The 15818-nt window shown below is 42.6% G+C and overlaps 2 long non-coding RNA genes across 2 annotated transcripts in view; one reads left to right on the top strand and one right to left on the bottom strand.

Moving 5' to 3' along the window:
* Nucleotides 1–15818, top strand: part of LOC108528396 (uncharacterized) — an 84767-nt gene that overhangs the window by 17173 nt on the left and 51776 nt on the right. The window contains exon 2 of the long non-coding RNA XR_001885128.1: nt 8408–8570. This is a non-coding gene — a long non-coding RNA (uncharacterized LOC108528396). The remainder of the gene's footprint in view (nt 1–8407; nt 8571–15818) is intronic.
* The window catches only part of LOC108528394 (uncharacterized), a 38479-nt gene that overhangs the window by 2753 nt on the left and 19908 nt on the right, over nt 1–15818 (bottom strand). The window contains exons 2-3 of the long non-coding RNA XR_001885126.1: nt 14970–15029; nt 3948–4029 (exon numbers count right to left, since the gene is read on the bottom strand). This is a non-coding gene — a long non-coding RNA (uncharacterized LOC108528394). The remainder of the gene's footprint in view (nt 1–3947; nt 4030–14969; nt 15030–15818) is intronic.

Here is a 15818-nt window from a genome sequence, read left to right as displayed (position 1 = left end):
GGTTTATAAAACCGGTGTGCTGCCTGCCCCTGGGGTGCGCAAACTTGAATGTCTGATTTGTTAGCAAAACAGATAAAAACAAAATGAATTCCAGTGCAAAGCAAATGGCTGAGATTATCTTCAAATACAATAAAAGCCAACTGATTGCTAAAAGTGGCTTTTTGTGGGTTTTGATTCACTGTTTTCATTCACTAAAACGACACTGGCTGGAGATCGAGACCATCCTGGCTAACACAGTGAAACCCTGTCTCTACTAAAAATAGAAAAAATAGCCAGGCATGGTAGCACTTGCCTGTAGTCCCAGCTACTCGGGAGGCTGAGGCAGGAGAATCGCTTGAACCCAGGAGGCAGAGGTTGCGGTGAGCCGAGATCACACCACCACTGCACTCCAGCCTGGGCGACAGAGTGAGACTCTGTCTCAAAAAAAAAAAAAAAAAAAGACACTGGCTGTGAATTTGACTCAGTTCCTTCATCATCAGAGTGCATTTTTTCTTTTTTCTATACATGTTAGAATTTAATTTAACATAAAGTGCAAAGAAATGTTCAATTGCTTTATTTCCTCATATAGAAAAAAAAGAGAGACTCATCTTTAAGTTAAGCTTGATTTTTATTCTGTTATATCATTTAACACATTTCCATGAGTCCATTTAAAGATATGGGCTAGCACATGAAATACTAGCATGTGGCCAGACTGTGAACATTTAGTCTGGACCCCAGGACTTCATTTACAAGTGTAGATTTCATTAGGTTAATGGGAACAGTGACCACACAACAGCAAGGGAGCCTGTCTCCAGTGGGGAGGATGTCCAGAGGAACTATTACAATCACAGTTTCTTACTTTTTTTTTCCTTCTTGAATTCATAAGTCAAAGTTAAGATTTGCTTAAAATGTCACAGAGTTGAGACATTTTTGAGGGTGAAAATAACTCCATTGTCTTAGATAGACAATTCCTGAATGTGTGGAGATGCTCACCAGACAGGTTCTTTTTGCCCATTGCAAAGACAAAACCAATTCGCTGAGACCATGGTATTGCAGTAAAGAAACAGTTTAATTGACACTAGGCCAGCCATGCAGGGAACAGAGTTATTACTCAAATCAGTCTTCCCGAAGGCTTAGAGGTTAGGATTTTTCAAAGATGCTTTGGTGAACAGGAGGCTAGAAAATGGGTGCCATTGATTGGTTGGATATGAAATCATAGAAGTGTGGAAAATGATCCTTGTGTGCTGAGTTTATCGCCACGTGGGGCCACAGGATGGGTTCAGTCATGACTCACGAGTCCAAGTGAAGCCAGTTGATTACCAGAATGCAAACGTCTGAAAAAGCATCTTGAGAGACCAATCTTAGGCTCTACAGTAGTGAAGTTATCCATAGGAGCAATTGGGGGAGGCTCAAATCTTGTGACCTCTGACCACATGACTCCTGAGTAGTAAGAATGATAGAAATGATGCCTACATTTTAGCAGAATTCAGACTCCTCCCATGATCCTCATCTTCAGGCCTTTCATCAGTTTTTGGTCCCTGAGCAAGGAGGAATTAGTTTTAGGAAGGCACTATTAATCATCCTTGCTCTCAGTTAAACTATAAATTCCTCCCATGTTTAGCTTGGCCTGTGCTCCGGAATGAGTGAAGATAAATGGCCTGCCAGGCGTGAGGCAAGATGGAGTCAGCCATACAAGACTTCCCTCACTGCTCTAATTTTTGCAAAGGCAGTTTCAGTGTTTTGTGTGATGTGCCTTCTACTCAACTATCCAGGTTCATTCTTCCACACTTCTAGGCTAAGACACAGGTCCATGTCTTAAGTAGCAAAAGATGCTCCCGCTGGACGTGGTGGCTCACACCTGTAATCCCAGCATTCTGGGAGGCCGAGGCAGGTGGATCACAAGGTCAGGAAATTGAGACCATTCTGGCTAACACAGTGAAACCCTGTCTCCAATAAAAATACAAAAAGAATTAGCTGGGCATGTTGGCAGGTGCCTGTAGTCCCAGCTACTCAGCAGGCTTAGGCAGGAGAATGGCATGAACCCAGGAGGCCAAACTTGCAGTGAGCCGAGATTGCACCACTGCACTCCAGCCTGGGTGACAGAGCAAGACTCTGTCTCAAAAAAAAAAAAAAAAAGATGCTCCCTCTGACCTTGAATTAGGAGGACAGTAAACATATTCAGGACCAACAACTGTCACCCCATCAGGCAGAAGTCACCGCTCACCTGGAACAATTCAATGTAGCTCAAATTCGAAATCAAGTCTAGGTTCTTAATGTGGTACTTGGAGCCTGTGCTTGCCCCCGGAGACTTGTTTCTTACCTGCTTTGCCCCTTACATGCTGGCCTGGAAAGAACTGAGGAAAAAACATCAGTTGTTTGCTGACATTTAAAAATAAAATAATCTAAGGCCAGGTGTGATGGCCCAAGTCTGTAACCCAGCACTTTGGAAGGCTGAGGTAAGTGGATTGCTGAGCTCAGGAGTTCAAGACCAGCCTGGGCAACATAGTGAAATCCCCTCTCTACCAAAAATACAAAAAATTAGCCTGTCGTCGTGGGGAGTGCTTGTGGTCTCAGCCACTCAGGAGGTTGAGGTGGGAGCATCACTTGAACCTAGGAGGCAGAGACTGCAGTGAGCTGAGATCCTGCCACTGCACTCCAGCCTGGTTGACAGAGTGAGACTCTGTCTCAAAATAAATAAATAAATAATAAAATATAAAAAGTAAAAATTAAGAATTAAAAAAAATTAAAATGAAAGGATCTGACAGCAAACGACAGACTTCTGGCACTTTTTGGCAAATCTAAGGGATCTACTAACACATTTCTTCAGAGTAACGACCATGGAGCTTTTAGATGGGTGCCTTCATTTCCTGAGGCAGATGCAATAAACGTAACAGCCTGAAACAATACAGGTTGATTCTCTCACAGTACAGAAAGCCGGAAGTTTGGCCGGCAGAGTCACACTCTCTATGAAGGCTCTAGGGGATGATCCTCCCTTGCCTGTGCTGCCTCCAGGTCTTCCTGCCTCGGCTGGTGGCAGCTGCACTCTCGTCTCCACCTCTGTCTTCACAGGCCTCCTTCCCTGTGTCTCAAATCTTCCCCTGCTTTATTTTATAAGGACACTAATATTTAGATTTAGGGCCCACCCTAAATCAAGGATGGTTTGATCTCAAGATCTTTAGCTCAATTACACCTGCAAAAATCCTAGTTCCAAAATAAGGCTCATAGGTGCCAGGGTGTCAGAAGTAATTTTGGGGGGACGCTATTCACTCCTCTAGTGGGGTCTCCACCTTCCAGCATCTTCCCCATTCCATCTTGTATATGGCCAAATTCTCCTTGCCTATCTCATTCACCTATGCATTAGAGTTTCTAAACCTGATTCCAGTGTATCTTCCAGCCCATGATTTTGAACAGAACTGTCAAAACTAAATTGCACCGGGCAGAGTTATGGAAGGCTTCATTCAAAGCTACTGCAATACGGTAAAGAGACCAGAACTCAGTTTGAGCACAGCTCCTCTGAAGAAAGTGTGTGTGTGTGTGTGTGTGTGTGTGAAGACCTGGGGTCAGGGAAATGTAGGCCATCCTTCTTGGGGAATCGGCTTTCCCCAAAGGAAAAGTGAACTTTCTCGTATCTTTACGACAAGAGGGAGTTTTAACACTTGGAGCAAGACTCCTGCTGAAGTTAGGCTCCTTCCCTCCCACAGAGACAGATAGGGCAGCCCATGTTCCTGGATGACTACATTTCAAAGGAATGGCTCCCAGGTCCTTGAGAAAGATGGGCCAGGTTTTTAACTCTGGCAGGAGGATTTGGAACAGATTTGCATCTCCAAGGGGCAGAGAAAGAGCCCCAGTGGCAAGTCCTCTAAAGTAAATGCTCTAAGAACAGGGAAACCAGGGACCTGGAGGCAGCAAGAAGAGTTAAACCAAGAGGGGACATTAGAGCTGTCTTGGTCTGTACCCATGCCTCTTACCTGAGTCCTTACATTTATTCAAGCGATTGATTTTCACTTCCCAATGGCAAGCTCAAGGACTATTCTGAGTCTGTTTCTTCACCTGTCGAAGAGGAAAATAAAGTCACTGCTTCGTAGGGCTGATATGAAGAGCAAATGAGATGAAGTATTTAAAATACCACGGTGACAGGGGCATGTGGATCTGAGACCACCTGATCCCACACGTGCAGCTCAGCTTTAGGTCACAAATGACCGGAAGACAGCCCTCAAATCTCGCCTGCATTGTTGCCAATGAAGAAAATCTTTCCCACCAAGGTCATGCCCTTTTAGGGGTGGCTCCCAGTCAATAATAGTAATAATTGTGAAACCGCCTTTGCAAAATTATGACTGAGACAGTGAAAGAATCTAACTTAACCGACCCCATCTTGCTTCTAACCTCCAAGCTGTCCTTGTTCATTCCTAGGCTTAGGCTGAACTAACTTTGGGAGAAACTTGGTTTACAGTTTAAACAAGGACATAGTTTTATGTAGTTTAAACAAAGTTTATAATTTAAACAAAGATAGAAACAGCCCTTTCCCAAAGCAGACCTCCTTCTTGCCTGGAGACTACATTGCCTTTGTAGGACTCACATTAGCCACAAGATTAGAAATTATGGTTTAGGAGTCATGCAACTGGAGGCTACAAGATTCGGACCCTCCCTAAGCTGCCCCTAATGTCAGTGCTCGAGACATTTTGCAGACCCTGCACCTAATAGATCAGCCGGTACCACCCAGATTGATAAACTGGCTCATCTGATCTTGTGACCTCCACCGAGGAACTGACTCAGTGCAAGAAGACAGCTCCGACTCCCTGTGATTTCATCCCTGACCAGTCAGCACTCCTGGCTCACTGGCTTCCTCCAAACCACCAAGTTGTCCTTAAAAACTCTACTCCCTAAATGCTCAGGGATACTGATTTGAGTAATAATAAAACTCAGGTCTTCCGTACAGCTGGCCCTGTGTGAATTACTCTTTCTGTATTGCAATTCCCCTGTCTTGATGAATCCACTGTGTTTAGGCAGTGGGCAAGGTGGACCCCTTGGGTAGTTATCATTGCTGAGGAGTAAATACCTGACCCGATGCAGCACAGCTCCAGCTCTAACAGGCCATGTGGGCTCCTGAGCACAAACAGAATGGGCTGAGGCCTCCGGGACCACCTCCCAGCACAACATCCTGCTCTGCCAGCTTTCTCCCCCTTCTCCCATAGATGTTTATATCAAGGACACTCCCAAATAAATGTCTTGCATGCTAAACTCAATTTCAGAATCTCCTTCCCGCAAAAACACCAAACTGCAATGTGCACTCAGCACAGAACTTGGAAAGAGACACCTCTCAGTCACCCATGGTGACTTCCTCCACTGCCAGGGCTGCCGCTGCTGTCACTATTGACCTCAGCAGCCTTTCCCATGTCAGGCCCTGGGTGAAGCCATCCCCCCAGGATTGATAAGAATTGCATACAAGGTTTTGGACAGAAATAGAGTTACAGCTAAGGATGCCTCAGGCTGTACTCTGGCCCCTTCCTTGTTGCTAGAAGCCCAGTAGCACCAGGTCCTCACCCGGTGCTTTCCTGTTGCTCCTCCTACAGGCAGGACTTTGGACACAGGGTCATGAGACCCTTGAAGGACTGACTTGCATTCCCATTGCTCCTGTCGACAGGACCTCTGACCATCAGCTCATGGGGCTTTTGTTTAGGGATTGCTTAGGATGTTTTTCAGACCCCAAATTCTAGCAACTAGTGTGTAGACCCCCCACAGAGGAATGAGATTAGCATGAGAATACAGCTTCTTTCTCTCCCCAGGCCCGTGGCTTCGCCCTGCATTCTTCAACCAATCAACAATTTCTACCCTTCAGCCTATACCAAATCTCTTCAAACCCTAGCCCCAAATTCCTGGCGGAGATGGATTTGAGGTTTCCTCCCATGTCCTCCTTTGGTGGTCTTATGATTGAAGCCCTTTCTGTGCTGCAACCTCATGCCTCTAGGTGTTGACTTGCTGCATGTGTTGGGTAAGGGACCTATTGCGGTTACACGGGGAGGCAGTGCCCCCACCATCCTCTTTGCACTCTGCCACTGAACAGACACTTCCTACATCGCTGGTAATGTGGGCCCTCCTGTTTCAAGGTCCCCAGTTCAGAAGTCTCATTTGCCCAAAACACGCTGCCATGGGGCCACGTTCTTCCCTTTGCTCTTGGAGAATAGACAAAGCCACTCAGCCCAGCTACAGCCTCAAAGTCTTGTCCTACCTCCCTCTCCAGCCTCACCTCATTCCAGGCTCCAGTTCCGTATCTCTCTCTGGCAACACTGATTTTCCTTTAGCTTCCTGCATTTGCCGCTGTTTCTCCTGCCAACAATATACTGGGGTGAAGCCGTAGCTTCTTTATTTACTTCATTTTTTTTATGTTTCTCATTTGCTTCAATTCGAACATCTTGTCTCAGATGGAATGCAGAAGCAGAGATGAGAATCCTGCTGTCTTCTATTAAAGAAAACATTATGCATAATTGCAAAAATATAGTATGATGCTGCTGTCCTCAGAGTAATTTTCTTTTGAAAATGTAATTTTCATAAAATATTTTATGTATATTCACTTTTAATAGGTTTGTTTTTGTTAGTTTTAAGTGAAATAACAAATACTTTGAATATCTCAATGTTTAATATTGTATTAATAATGTTATATATTAGTATAATAATCATATAATATTGTTATAATAATGTATTAAATATAGATGCACCTGAGGTATAGAAACAAAACATCTTTGGGGTCCTCAATAATTTCTAGAGTGGGCCGGGCGCGGTGGCTCAAGCCTGTAATCCCAGCACTTTGAGAGGCCGAGACAGGCGGATCACAAGGTCAGGAGATCGAGACCATCCTGGCTAACACGGTGAAACCCCGTCTCTACTAAAAGTACAAAAAACTAGCCGGGTGAGGTGGCGGGCGCCTGTAGTCCCAGCTACTTGGGAGACTGAGGCAGGAGAATGGCGTGAACCCTGGAGGCGGAGCTTGCAGTGAGCTGAGATCCGGCCACTGCACTCCAGCTTGGGCAACAGAGCGAGACTCCGTCCCCAAAAAAAAAAAAAAAAATTTCTAGAGTGTAAGTCACCAGTGAGAATACCTGAAGTGGACAAAACATGACAGATCCTATCAAGCTCAGATGTGGGCATAGCTCTTTCCATCTCTAGCGTCATTCACCCCTGCCTCCTGCCCCAGTGAATGTCATTCTCCAACAAGGTATTTGAAAAGGTATTTCTCTTTTAAAAAAATACACAGATGGACAATTAGCAAAGGAAGAGATGCTCAACATCGTTAGCCATTAGGGAAATGCAAATCAAAACCACAGTAAGGTTACACTTCACAACCACTAGGGCGGCTACAATTAAAAGACAAGTAATAACTAACGTCGACCAGGATGTGGAGAAATGGAAGACTTCATAATTCCTGGTGAGAATATAAAATAGTGCAACCACTTTCGAAAAGAGTTGGATGTTCTTCAAAAAGCTAAACACAGTTACTAAATGACCCAGCAATTCCACACCTAGGTATGCACTTAAGAAAGATGGAAATGTGTGCACACAAAAGCTTGTACAAGAATTTTCAGAGCAATATAGTCATAACAATCATGGAATGAAAACCACCCAAACGTCTCTCCACTTGAATGCATAAACAAACTATGGTCTATCTAGACAACAGCATAACATTCATCCATTAAAAAAAATGAATTACTGATGCATCCTACAGCAAAAATGAACCTTAACAACATTATGGTAAATGAGAGGATCCTGTCCCAAGAGATCATCATATGTTATGTGATTCTATTTGTTTGAAATGTCAAGAACAGGCAAAACTATAGACACGAAATTTAAATTAGTCGTTACTTAGCACCGGGAGGGTGGAGATGGAGGGTCATGGGAGTGGCTGGCAATGGGCACAGTGCTTCTTTTTGCGGGGTGAAAATGTTCTAAAATCAGATTTTGCTGGTAGCTGTGAACCTAATAAAACCATTTAAATGTACCCTTTAAATGCACGGTTGTGTGGTCTATGAATTATATCCCAATTAATTTGTGAAGTTGCATTTTCAAACATGTAACAGTGAGTTTTGTTAAAAATTGGTATTTTGGGAAACTCAGATAATGTCCTGGTTAAACTTGAAGTTCTTTACCTCTACATAGCTACCCAATAATACACTACTAATGAAAACTTAAATCCCATTTACAATTTATTCCTCTAGAGGAGAGCAACTTTATTAAACAACTTCCTTTTTGGGGGTGTGGGGGGGAAATAAAAGCATGAAGCAATTCTCTGTCTTCTTCATCTTAGTGTTTTCAATACCTAAATGTCTAAGACAAGTTCCAAGACAAAACATATAAAACCTACTGTAGATATCATAGTGTGGACGTCTTGTCAAGTGATGATGTTTAAATGAAATTAATTCCTCTTTCCTTCTCACAGTCTTTGAGTGTGCCCAGGGTGTACCATCATGGGACCATGTTCTTCCCCTTTGCTCTTGGAGAATAGACAAAGCTACTCAGCCCAGCCACAGCATCATAATCTCATTCTACCTCCCTCTCCAGCCTCAACTGTTTCCAGGCTCCAGCTCAATGTCATACATCAGGTAGGTGGCATTCTCTAATAGCTGTCTATTTTCTCAGTCCCTTTTACTTCTCAAGCTTAAAATTGCCCGTTCTTTGTTTGGGCAGTGGTGAGGCTAACTCAAGGTGAGACTGACAGACTTACTCTCCTTTTGTCAGGTCATCTTTAAAGATGAGAGTGATTGTTTGACCTAAGTTAAACTACAAGTCTATGCATAAATCTCTGTGAGGCATTTCTTGCCAAACTTTTATGGATAATAGGAGAGATACGGCTGGCATCATCTCTTCTAGATATTTTTGTGTTGATTAGGATGTGATGGCATGAGATACAGCGGTCACTTTTCAATGATAAGGAAAAAGCCGAAGGATTCCAAAACATTCTCTTGATTCCTCTAAACTCCTGTACTAACTCCAGTAACCTCTAGAAATTCTGTCACGTGAGGAAAAACAATCTCTAATGTTTAAGCCATTACGATTCATTTCACGGTTATTTGCAGATAAACTCAATTCTGCTTGATAGCAAATATCATAATGGTCTTCCTATTTCCTATTTTTCCATGGATTCTACCTTGTGTGTACATCTGCCTCTTCTACTATATTTAAAGTTATATGGGGATAGATTCAAATCCTATTCACCTGTATTGTCTTCAGAGTACAAAACAGAAAATTGCTATAGCATACTTGAAGAGGCGGCCTTGAGAATACCACGAGTTATCCCCAAATTTAATGAAAACAAAACTAAACAAAACAACATCACAAGGACTCACTATGCTTCTGAGCACCAGTGAATCACAAAATACAACCTCTGCCCTCAAGAAGTTCATGATCCTCTGAGGAGAAAATGAATTTCTAATACAATTAGTTTTCTGTAAAACATGGCCATTTACAAATAAGTTGTATCTTTTCAATGTTTTCAGCTATAGCTACAGAAAATCCTGGCTCTTCAGACTTCTGCAATGAAGGGTCTTATTCTCTCTCTTAGAAAGCCCAAAGATCCAGCAGCAGGGAGTGGGGTTGCTAAGTTGGCAAAGTCAACAGTTCAGCAATGTCAACTTGTCCCAGGTTCCATTCATCTCTCTGCACAACCATCCTCCTCAGAATGGTGTCTCCCTTAGACTAGTGGTAAGGTAGCACCTGATATTTCAAGTGCCATCAAACGAGGTAGGAGGCTCCTCATAAGGAAGGCAGCAGGTAGCTTCCTACATGTCTTTTTTAGAAGAGCAAAGCTTTTTACTAGAATTCCCCTAGTAAAATTCTCCTTATATCTTGTTCATCTTAGTAAGGTCATAGGTCTATACATTCCTGAACAGTGACTGCAAGGGAACTAGAATACTCCAGGGTCAAGCAGACCTGCCCCATCCAAGGCTGTAATGGTGAGAAGTGAATCCCTGGAAAACATTATGGCTTAGCTAGGCAGGCTTGAGCAGGCAGTAGATTCTGTGTGTGTAAACAACACTTTTCATGGAAAACATAACAAACAATTCTAGAGTCAGTCACAAGTTAAGTGATTCATGAACATTTCAGAACATTGGAGCACACATTACACCAGATCTCTTCAAAAATTACAGAGAAATCCTTTACTTGATATGCCAGATGTGTCCAAGGCTGACCCTTTGATTCTCAGAACACATGTGCATTTGTGTGAGCTGTAATGGAAAAAAATAGAAGAATATTTGATATTTTTTAATACATAAAGCCCTTGGAACTGAAATAGGGATCATTTCAGGAAAATTCAGCTTTCCTCTGAATGTTTACAAACCTCTTTGCACAACATTTATTCAACAGAATTTTGTTGATTTTCCAGTATATGACAGGCACATATCTTCATTTCAAAATGGAAACATGAAGATTCACATTGCTAGCCATTTCCTCTACATGGAAAATTTGAAAAATTCATGCCATCTGAAACACCACCTCATCAAATGCATAGCTATTTGCCATATTCCTATCATTTGACTTTCAGGAGCATCGACATATTTGAGAAATAGACCTCAATATGAACAAACATGAGGGGTGAAAACCGAAAATAAAATTCTAAGCCCCCAACCAACTGGAAGGGCTCCCTCTTGGCCAAGGGGATTCCGAAGAAAACTGCAAAACTACTTCAGGCCACCTGTAGTCCCAGCTACTTGCGAGGCTGAGACAGAAGATGGCATAAACCCGGGAGGCGGAGCTTGCAGTGAGCTGAGATCCGGCCACTGCACTCCAGCCTGGGCAACAGAGTGAGAGTCCGTCTTGAGTAGGGGGCGGTGGGTGGGACATACCTCATTATACCTTCCTCCCTTTGAAGTTCAGGTACAATTGACCAGCATTAACATTAAAACAGGTATCTCAAGACTGACAGAGCAGACTCTCTGTAACAATAAGTTACCAGATTCCAACCGGACTTTCATATATCACGTGACAGATAGCAGGCTCTGAGGGAAATCAAAGTATTTTACACCAAAATGTATTTCTTTGCCATGCTTTAGAATGGCCCTGCACAGTTGTCTCTTGTGAGGGATACTTGCATTCTGTAGCAAATTCTCTTTCTTTACTAGGTCTTTTCCAGAGGGTCCGGAACATTTTAAAGGTCTGGATAGGAAACATTTGCCATCTATTGCCTCAAAGCATAGCCACCTATGAGTCTTCATCTACATAATAAGAACCTTGGTCTCCAGAACCCCTTATCTTAAGTCAGACCGTCCTTTGTAATAATTCCAGGTCTTTAGATAATAACTGTTTCAACCAGTTGCCAATCAGAAAATCTTTGAATCCACCTATGACCCTCAGGTCCCCACTTTGAGTGGTCCTGCCTTTCTGGACCAAATCGATGTAAACCATACATGTAGTGACTGATGTCTTATGTCTCCCTAAAATGTATAGTATAAAACCAAGCTATAACCCAATCACCTTGGGCACATATTCTCAGGAACTCTTGATGCTGTGCCTTGAGCCAGCCGTGGTCACTCATATTTGCCTCAGAATGAACCTTTTTAAATATTTTATAGAATTTGACTTTTTCCATCAATAACAGTGAACACACATTTTCCCTGTTAGAGGGAATCTTTTAAGTCAAGATGTAGTGATTGAAGACCCAGTTTATGGGGAAAGTTGAGTACTTAGAATTTAGGAAATTGAGAAGTATTGATTGTACAGAGCTGGAAGGAAGGTTGAAGAAGATATTTAACTGCCACCGTCTCAGACAAAATTGCCAGACTATGCTATGTTCAGTTTCCAACAGAGACCTCGCCCACACCTAGCACAACTCCTGGGGGCTCCATTTACATAGAATTTATGGGAATGGACTGCTGCAGATGTGAGTAAGGCTGCCCTGGCCCTGCATCTGCACCCTTGGCAGCCCTAAGCTCACACCTCTGGGCTGGAAATCCTTTAGGTCTCGCTCATCTGGAAGCTGTCAATCACCTGATTTACTGTCTGTCCTGGTTAGACCCTGTTACAGCCATTCCAGAGAGGGTCTCCCTGACCAAGACCCCACCCTAGACTTCCTCTGCCCTCCTGTTGAAATCCTCACTCCCTAACCTGAAGTTAAGCTTTCTTTCTGCTACTTTAGAACGCTCCTGTCCTTTTGTGAGCAGATAGTGGAAATGAGCTTGGTGTTCCAGGAACAGGCACTTAGTCGGTGGCTTCAACTGCAAACTGAATTGCTGATTCTTGTTGTAGTCTGCCTCCACCTGCTCATCTCTTGAATTTAAGTAGATCCACATTTCGCTCTGTTCTAACTGAGGTCATTTCTAGAATTTTGAGAAATTTCTAGAAAATATATAGGGTTGTCTTTCATTCTGGTTTGAAAAGGTAGAGGAAAGGAAAGTCTGAACTCATTCTGTCTCACAATGCAGTTCAGTGGAAAATGCATTACTTCAGAGGTTGGGTCCCCTTGCCCTTCTCTGGGTGCCTGGAGAGAGCTCACAATAACATAGGCACTTTCTATTCCCTCTCCTGCCAAAGAGGAACAACTCTAGGCAAGACTGCGATTGTCTCTATTTATTTTTACTAAAATATTTATACAAATTTAATTTAAATGCAAATGAGTCCCTTTCCACTTGGCTTCTGGATATCCATGAAGGCAGCATATTGTTAGCAGGACCTGGAATTTCTGGTTGGACAATGAATAATTCCAGACTTAAACAGGATCTGCCCAGAGATTTCTCCTCTCACAGGCCTGATCCATCTGATCACTTTCTCAGAACACAGTGATGCTGCATCTAGTGCACTGTTATCTTCGTGACAGCTCAGTACTCCATGTCAAACCACCAAATCTAACATGTCTCTTTCTCATTTAACCCCTGATTGTGTCCTGTGTACTTTATACCTGGTACTTCTGGACACACAAGGGAAAGTCATGCTTCCCTAGTTATCTATTTCAGTTAGGGCTTTCCAAATATTGGTTGTAATTTCTGTTCTTCAAGCAATAAAATAATAATATAATAAATAGTAGCAGATTCGTAGAAGCAGGCTTTCTGAGCCAGCGGTAAGGAGGGCATGGTGGCATGTTTAGATGAGCCTTTGTGTGGCTGTTGACCAGTGGATAGTGTCAGTCGTGTGCAGTAAATTGCAGCTCTTCTCAGTAACCCCCCATGCTCAGTTTCCATCCCCAGTAAATCTAGCGAGCTTCTTCATTTATTACTTAATTTTCAAAATAATCAAGACAAAATATTTAAAATAAATATTTGTAATAAATACAATAACATAAGCACATAGTTTAGAGATTTAAAAAATATTGTGGAATATCTGCCCATAAAAGAAATCTGATTTCCTCACTTTCTAAAACCAACAATAAAGTACTTTAAAAATGTTTCAGGCGTTTCCCAATAAGACAGCATACAGCCAAATCACAGCCCAAAACTTACTCGCTCCTAATTTCATGAATTGCGGAGACAAACAAAAATAGTAAGTTTTTTAATATACTGAGCTTTTATTTAGTGCCAACTGATTCGCCCACATTATTTTATTGTAATCTAATTATACTGTACAATATGTTCAATGCCTCTTTTACAGATGAGGAAATGGAATATTAGGAGGTAACATGAATTGTATGGATTTGTTTATTTATTTTGAGACAGAGTCTCACTCTCTTGCCCATGCTGGAGTGCAGTGGCACAATCTCATCTTACTGCAACCTCCACCTCCCAGGTTCAAGCAATTCTAGTGCCTCAGCCACCCAAGTAGCTGGGATTGCACGTGTACACCACCATGCCCAGCTAATTTTTGTATTTTCAGTAAAGACAGGGTTTCGCCATGTTGACCAGGCTGGTCTCAAACTCCCAGCCTCAAGTGGTTTGCCCGCCTCAGCTTCCTAAAGTCCTGGAATTACAGGCATGAGCCACCACGACCGGCTGAGTTTAGAAAGATCTTAAGTAGTACAAGAGCTGATGTTTGAACTTAGAGCACTTTGACTTCAGAGTCTGTAATCTTAGCACGCCTCTGCTAAGTCCCTAAAACAAGGTTAGCCCTTGATGAAGAAAGGACTGAGATGAGAGTTCTTTGGTGCCCTAATGAAACAAAATCTAATTCATGAGATGGGGAGTTAAAGGAGGGCAGGAGACCAACATTTGGCTTCTTCTTCTCCTAATTAAAAGGCTTCTTGGGAGGCCAAGGTGGGTGGATCGCCTGAGGTCAGGAGTTCAAGACCAGCCTGACCAACATGGAGAAACCCCATCTTTACTAAAAATATAAAATTAACCAGGTGTGGTGGTGTATGCCTGTAATCCCAGCTACTCGGGAAGCTGAGGCAGGAGAATAGCTTGAACCTGGGAGGTGGAGGTTGCAGTGAGCTGAGATCGTGCCATTGCACTCCAGCCTGGGCAACAAGAGCAAAACTCTGTCTCAAAAAAAAAAAAAAAGGTTTCTCAGTGCGGGATTGGTGTTGGTGAACCACTAGCATAATTGTTCTATGTATTTATTTGACAAGTGCTATAATTGTTTGCTTTTAGTGTTTATGACTAAATCATGAAACTCTCTATACTTAAATGTATTCCAGAAAAACAGACTTTCAAAATATGCTCTTAGGATATTCAATACAATATTTAAATATTAGGATATTCAATACAATATTTAAATATTCGCAATATTTAGAAGAAGAATATGCACATTCTTCAGACTGCTCTGAAAGTTGATTTTCCATGTTGATCGTGACAATGAAGTGGTTTGGAGAGTCCTCTGGCTGAAGGCAATTTAGAAACTTCATCCTGTACTGCATGTTATTTGCAGATTGTTAATGAGTGGATTGTTGTTTGGGGTTATAATTATAATTTCTGGGAGTATGGCCCAAAATGGAATGCAGTGCTGAAGGGTTGGCCTTTTCCTCCTCTGGTCCCTCCTTGATAAATTGGTTTATTGGAAATATTTCTAAAGCACAATAGAGACAAAAGAGTAGGGGTATAGTATTCACAAACTAGTGAGATACATCTTGAATGACTTACATGTAAACATTGATGCGTCACCTTGACGACCTCTGTAGTCTCTGGATATTCTCAGGTAGCCTTTGCAGGGAGAAAATACAATTCTTAATACTAAGACCTGACTGCATATTTTTGCTACTTTCTCTTCTTTCCTCACTGAACGCCAGGATGGCTTTTCTATGCAGATATCTTGACACACAGTGCCCAACTTTGGTCCTGAATTCTGAGAACCACAGTCCAGAATAGATGCTAAAACGTTTCAATGTTAGCAGCCTTCCCCTATGACTTTATGAGGTGCAGCCCTACAGGAGAGCTCAGGAAGCCACATCTTCCATCTGTCACCTTCTGACTGTTGATCCTATGGGTTCACAGGCCAGGGGGATGCTGGTGAGGACCCTTTTCACTGGGACCCCCAGGAATTCCTGACAGAGGAGACAGACTTAGAGACACAAGTAGTCTGGTGAGAAAAGGGCTTAATGTCATGAAATGTTGCAGGAAGTCAGGGACCCCGAACGGAAGGACCTGCTGAAGCCGTGACAGAAGAATATAAATTGTGAAGATTTTATGGACATTTATTACTTCCCCAATCAATACTCTTATAATTTCCTATGCCTGTCTTTAATCTCTTAATCCCGTCATCTTCGTAAGCTGAGGATGTACGTCGCCTCAGGACCCTGTGATGATTGTGTTATCTGTACAGATTGTTCGTAAAGCATGTGTGTTTGAACAATATGAAATCTGGGCACCTTAAGAACAGGATAACAGTGATTTTCAGGGAACAAGGGAGATAACCTTAAAGTCTGGCTGCCTGTGGGTTGAGCGGAACACAGCCGTATTTCTCTTATTACCAAAATGGGTAAGAGAGGTATC

The sequence above is a fragment of the Rhinopithecus bieti genome, unplaced genomic scaffold (assembly GCF_001698545.2).
Source record: "Rhinopithecus bieti isolate Rb0 unplaced genomic scaffold, ASM169854v2 scaffold_5246, whole genome shotgun sequence".
Classification (NCBI taxonomy): Eukaryota; Metazoa; Chordata; class Mammalia; order Primates; family Cercopithecidae; genus Rhinopithecus; species Rhinopithecus bieti.
The sequence above is the reverse complement of the archived record's forward strand: the minus strand, read 5'-3'. Positions and strand labels throughout refer to the sequence as shown.